The sequence below is a fragment of the Dreissena polymorpha genome, chromosome 9 (assembly GCF_020536995.1).
Source record: "Dreissena polymorpha isolate Duluth1 chromosome 9, UMN_Dpol_1.0, whole genome shotgun sequence".
In the NCBI taxonomy this organism is placed as follows: Eukaryota; Metazoa; Mollusca; class Bivalvia; order Myida; family Dreissenidae; genus Dreissena; species Dreissena polymorpha.
The window spans coordinates 68,022,987-68,030,021 of record NC_068363.1 but is presented as its reverse complement, the minus strand read 5'-3'; the positions used below and the strand labels follow the sequence as shown (position 1 = coordinate 68,030,021).

General features: G+C 35.3%; 1 protein-coding gene across 2 annotated transcripts in view; it reads left to right on the top strand.

Moving 5' to 3' along the window:
• Positions 1 to 7,035, top strand: part of LOC127845669 (chromodomain Y-like protein) — a 43,265-nt gene that overhangs the window by 854 nt on the left and 35,376 nt on the right. The window lies entirely within an intron of this gene.

Genomic DNA, 7,035 nt, shown 5'->3' with positions numbered 1-7,035 from the left:
TCTGTTCCCTGTCTCAACCACCTTGCAGATATTTTAAAATAGAACCCTTTTCGATGCTGAGTTTTAATATGTCATACAAACTTTTACTGAAAGACACGCTTGATTATTATGTTAATTAATAATTATTGTTTCTGTTTATTTTTAATTAAATATAAGAAGTATTATAAATTAACCAGTTATGTAGTATTTTTTTTATTGATATTTACAGCAGCGCCCTCACACTACTTTGGGGGAAGGGGTACGCAGCCCTTAGGAGGAGGAATTTTTTGTAAATGGGGGAATTTTTATTTAAAAAAACAACAACTGTGTTTAATTGTTATAAACATATATTTCTATATATGGGACTATCTATAGGACAGATGAGTGGACTTTAACTTAACTCAATCTATATAACAGTACACTGTAATCTAATTAAAATGTGGGTCGGTAGGTAGGCTTTTTTTTTCTTACCACAACACTAAATTGAATATTTAACTCGATGAGAATGTCATTATTTTCCGGAATCAGCAGTGTGAAATGCATGATGACTTAGTACTAACTTTCAAATATAGTTCTTAACAAGAAGATGTTTGATCCAGATTGTCTTTATCTGTAAATTATTGTACAAATAATTATTTTTTGAAAACTAAAGACTGCATTTTGAATAAAGCATTTATTGATTAGAATAAATGTAAATGAAACAAAACATTAACAAAAATAACAGTTCTGAACGATTCAGACGCTTTCCGCAGTTGCGTAAATTACGGACATAAAATTCGGACGCGGATTTTGTACATGTAACAGAAAAAGCTTTTGTCTTTATCTGTTAATTACTGTACAAATAAATATTCTTTGAAAACTAAAGACCGCATTTTGAATAAAGCACTAAAGACTGCCTTTTGAATAAAGCATTTATTGATTAGAATAAATGTAAATGAAACAAAACATTAACAAAAATAACAGTTCTGAACGATTCAGACGCTTTCCGCAGTTGCGTAAATTTCGGACATTAAATTCGGATGCGGATAACAAAAATTGTTTTTGAGTCGGCGGTTAAAAAACAGGGTCGGTTGGGTAACCGGAAACAAGCTCATATTGGACAAAGCAATATAACGGACCGTTATATATTGGGAGTCTATTTTCAACTACAAATCAGTGATTTTTTTGTCCACCAGTATATACAGGGGGACATATTGTTTTTGCCCTGTCTGTTGGTTGGTCTGTTGGTTGGTTTGTAGTGCTGCAACAATACGCCAAATAACGTATTGCAATATATTGTTAGTACAAAAACCCGTATCGCAATATATTGCTAACTTGTACCAGAATTATAACTCGCCAATTACCCGATAATCCCGTATACTTCAGTTTTAAAACAAATTCTGGTAAATATTTACTATAAATGTGCTCAAGAATAACAAGAAACACAAACATTTGCAAATTTTTTTAAGTATCAAAAACATTATGGCATTTGTTACTATTTAAAGATGTGATGAAATAACGTCCTACTGGGACGTTTTTGTTTTCACTGAACACGCGTAATTCGCCTGATGTGATGTTCCCATTTTTATACAACACAAAATACAGCCATACTTTCCATGTGACCTACATGTCTGCATTATTTTTGCGCGTTTTTTATTGAGACAAAGGATAAAGCACTTTTTATTTGACAATATTTTTTTATTGTCGCGTAAGCATTAAAATTTGGAAGTGTGTTTCCGAAATTCGGATTACAAATTAAAAATGCTCAATTCAGAATCGAACGAAACATTCACAGTTGTGCGCAATTAATTTAACGATAATCTGTTCAAAAGCATCGAACGAATGCTCCCATCAGAGCTCCAGATAAGGATTTGTGAAATTAGTAACAGTACTGCCACTGACAAAAAGACAAGGAGTAACGCTGAAAATCAATTAGTACTTGTACTACCATATCCAAAAATACAGGTAGTACTGTACTATCCGTGTTCTTGAATATTGAAGGGTCAGGGGACAAAAATATTTCTTAACTGCACTCGTCCTGCAGGACCAGTGCATTAAAATTTTTACTCGTCCTGCAAACACATACACTCGTCCTTCAAATATGTGTGAAATAAAGATTTCAAAGGCCCCATGAATATTTATCAAACCACACATTTTGGACAGTTCGCGAAAGTTTGGTCTTATGCTACGCCGACTGCTGAAATTTCCTTTTTTCTAATGCTCGCGTGCTTAACGTTTCGGACGTTTGAACATCGTCCCCGCCCCCTTTAAAGAACGCTCGTATGTCAGACATTTTTTCAGACGAAATTCAGACTGGTTTAAAACCGTTCTTTCCGGTAAAATAATCCTTTAAAAATCAATACTTATGTAGTGAAAGCAGTCGGATGGTTCCCTGTCAACATGGAAGCGCAAGTTAACACCAAAAAGCCAATATTTACTCGAGACACAGTCTCGCATAACAACGCACACCTGCTGTATGATTTACAATTACAATTTCCGGTTCATTTGCGTTCTACTTTCGGAATATAAATGCTTAAAAAAAATGATTTTTTTGAATGAAAAAGAGTCTTACTGGTCAGAAAATACATATTTGAACATCAGTTTTTTTCACTCGTCCTGCAGGACGAGAGCTTAAGGGAAATTCACTCGTCCTTTCAAGATTTCACTCGTCAATACGAGCGGACGAGTGGAATTTTTGTCCCCTGAGGGTGTATAACTGCCTTTATAGAAACATTTGCAGCAATTATAATTAATATACTTAGCTTCTTAAACAGTTACTTTATTAGGTTGTTCATTCATTATTATGATGCAAATACAACTACACATTAAAGCTCATGACTAAATACTAGTTCTTCATTTAAATAATTTTTCTTTACAAGAAAACACAAGCCAACTAGTAAGCTAAGTTAATGAACACAAATGTCACTGTCTCATCTCAAAAGAATAATTGCTTTCGCAGTTAACTGTCAAAGCCACATTTTTAGCCACCGATGCAATCAAATTGTTTAATATCGGGGCGAGAATGTCTTTCCTGGGTTTACAGATTGAATGTCAGGATGGTAAGACGACCGTATGTAGCCATTGTAGGACAACAAAGTGTGTTTTATTAAATTATTTCGGTTTAGCCGGCCCTCCTTGCGAGCAGACATATTTTTTGACGGGTTAACAAGTAACCAGAAATCACGCGACAGAATAGACAATAAAGAGAATAACAGGTTACTGTCCCAGCTTTTTGTAATATATCAGGCAAGGCTTAGAATAATATAACGGCCTGGCTTGCCGAGCCATTATTTTATTCGTGTCGAGCCTGATATATTACAAAACAATGGGACAGTAATCTGTTTTTCTGTTTATCATACATGTTTCTAAAAATCTGCAAAACAATCCATTTTTTATATTTAAAATGTACGGATTCCCGCTGATTTTGCTGATCCGGCTTTTACACGTTGACATAAATGTCGCAACGGCGTTCGAAAAGACGACACGAATAGTCGCTTATTTTAAACATCGTATAGAGAAAAAAGTTGTTTGCACTACGAATGAGAAGAGTACACCGGCTTTAATTATAAACGTCTTGAATTGGAGATCAGGAATGGACTGCAGCGACACATTTATCGAAGAACACACTTCACCGAATAGTTTGGAGACGCCATTTTGGAGATGTGTATTGAAATTGACATTTTGATGATGTTGTTAATATTGACATAAGCGTGTTAATTCGTTTGTTAAAACGTTGAGGATTAGCATACAGTTATCATTTGCCTTGACTTTCTGTGCAACACTTGCGAGTGCAATGACTATATCGATATTTAATACTTATTGTCCCATTGATGACGTCATTTAACTTTGTAGTGCGGGTTGTGGTTATTTTTTAAAAACATAAACGTTTTTTTGATTTATGACTTTAAACTAGAATAAAATATATGCGTTCTTGGTATCAAATTGTTTGTTTTGTTGAACCTAATTAATGTTGATAGAAATTGTTGACTTTATTGCAAATCCCATGTAACTCCAAACATTGACTGATATTAAAACTTCCTGTTGACCATGATATAAAAAAATATATCAGGCAACGTTATATCAGGCAGATATCAATGCGGTGGTATGATAAAAAACGAACCCAGTATACAACTTTTCGGTAATTTAAATAAACGTAAAGGCGCCGTTAGGTTAGAGACCAACAAATCACGCCACGCTGACGCGAACGTATTGGTACGGCCAGATTTTTTTCGTAAATGCGTAAAAGGAATATTCAAGTCGTAATTGTACGTACAGTTTATAAAAATAAATGCGTAAACCTTCATGAAAAAGCCGTATGTACGGCTGTACGGCCCTTATCTGGAGCTCTGGCTCCCATGTAACAAAGCTACTCGGTATAATACACATTTTAGAATGCTATTTTTACGTAAAAATTTATTTACACCGCTTTGCTTTGTTTACCTTGATATCGTTATTTCGGATGGCTCTTCTGGACGGAATGTGTATGAATTTTTGTAAAATTTTCGTACCGGTATGATGAAAATCGTATCGCAATACAATATGCGGATTGCGTATTGCGATATATACTCATATACCGGTATATTGTTGCAGCACTATTGGTGTGCGCCAACTTTAACATTTGCAATAACTATTGCTACAGTGCTCCAGCTAGGCCTAAATCGAAGGGCGCCGCGCCCTGCCCTCCCGAACCTCCGCCCTGCCCCCCCCGAACCTCCGCCCTGCCCCCCCCCCCTCCCCCCCTAAAAAAAAAAAAAAAAAATTTTTTTTTTTTTTTTTTTTTTTTTACATATGATAATTCATAAATCTCTTAATACATTGTAATTAGTTTAATCCTCATTGTAGACATTATATTTGAATGGTTTAATAATAATGGGAATAATACAATTATTTATAACATATAAATTAACATGCAATAGGAAGCATTCCAGAAACACCCGCGCGCTCGAACGTGCCCTTTTCACAAAATACTGTTGTCGAAAGTGCCCTTTTGACAAAATACTGCGCGTCGAAAGTGCCCTTTCGACAAAAAAGCCCCCCTGCCCTTTTCAAATCCTAGCTGGAGCACTGATTGCTATATTGAAGATAGCAACTTGATATTTAGCATGCATATGTATCTCATGGAGCTGCACATTTTGAGTGGTGATGGGTCAAGGTCAAGGTCATCCTTCAAGGTCTAAGGTCAAATATATGGGTCAAAATCGCTCATTTAAAGTACTCTTTTGCAGTATTTCAATATTCAATATAGCAACTTGATATTTGGCAGGCATGTGTATCTCATGGAGCTGCACATTTTGAGTGGTGAAAGGTCAAGGTCAAGGTCATCCTTCAAGGTCAGAGGTCAAATATATGTGGCCAAAATCGCTCATTTTATGAGTACGTTTGCAATATTGAAGATAGCAACTTGATATTTGGCATGCATGTGTATCTCATCAGTGATTTTTTTGCTCAAATTTACAGCCAAATTTCGGCTGCTTCCCAATCGCAAAAATACACGTTTTTCCCCAAAATTCTGACCAAAATTTCACAAAAAAGCCCAACTTCCAAAAAAAAAAAAAAATTTTTTTTTTTTTTTTTTTAGAAAGAAGTCTCATATAACTTAATTATGATTTCTTAAATCTAGGTGTCAACTTTATTTTTTAAACATCTTACAAAATATATAACTTGAATTTAGTCATTTTTGTTCATAAATCATTCCCAAACTTGCCACTTTTATTGATTAAAAAAACCCCAATTTGACCAGACTCCTTTTCTAGAAAACTCCCTTAACATGCACTTAAAAACAATATCACTTCTGTTACTTATAATCCTATTTATAATGCTTCATTTTTCCCAATTTTATGGTTTATCGCGCTATTTTTCCCAATTTCACGGTTTATCGCGCTAATTTTCCCAATTCAAAAGGCACAGGCTGTAACAAATTAAAGCAAAAAAAATCACTGCTCATGGAGCTGCACATTTTGAGTGGTGAAAGGTCAAGGTCATCCTTCAAGGTCAAGGGTCAAATATATGGGTCAAAATCGCTCATTTAATGTACACTTTTGCAGTATTTCAATATTCAAGATAGCAACTTGATATTTGGCATGCATGTGTATTTCATGGAGCTGCACATTTTGAGTGGTGAAAGGTCAAGGTCATCCTTCAAGGTCAGAGGTCAAACATATGTGGCCAAAATTGCTCATTTTATGAATACTTTTGCAATATTGGAGATAGCAACTTGATATTTGGCATGAATGGGTATCTCATGGAGCCGCACATTTTGAGTGGAGAAAGGTCAAGGTCATCCTTCAAAGTCAGAGGTCAAATATTTGTGGCCAAAATCGCTCATTTTATGAATACTTTTGCAATACTGAAGATACCAACTTGATATTTGGCATGCATGTGTATCTCGTGGAGCCGCACATTTTGAGTGGTGAAAGGTCAAGGTCATCCTTTAAGGTCAAAGGTAAAAAAAAAAATCAAAGCGGCGCAGAAGTGGACATAGTGTTTCTGACAACCACATTTCTTGTTGGGGATTTTTTGAGGGGGAAAAAATCAGTTTTTTGGGGAAAAAATATACTTTTCAGGTGGGGGACTGCAGCCGAAATTCGGCGGCAGATTTGATAGATTGAGGGCCCTGTAAATAACATTAAAATGAAATTTTATTCTTCACGGAATGACCAATTTAACTTTTTTTTTTTCTCACTTTTAATCGATTAGCTAAGAACACTGTCAGATACCAAAAGAGTACAGCCGATTTCGAGAATTATTTTTACTGTTCCTGTGACGTCATGTTTTCATTGTCAAAACAAAAGTGCAATTTCTTTGTGTACTTAACCTATTTTTTGTTCGTTAGAAAAATTGTTCGCAATTTGCATCAATGTGGCAGGAGTTCTGGAACTGAATTGATATTTCTCAACTTGAAAAACAGCACTCGCCTGGTCGGTCGAGTATTTAACAAACTTTACTCGCCCGACTGTCAATTTCACTCGCATATGCGAGCGGTCGAGTGGATTCTTCAATGCCTGATGAGCACATTGATATTGTATAGCTTGTTTATTATATTTGATGTATATTCTATCCTCCACAATCCACGTTTCC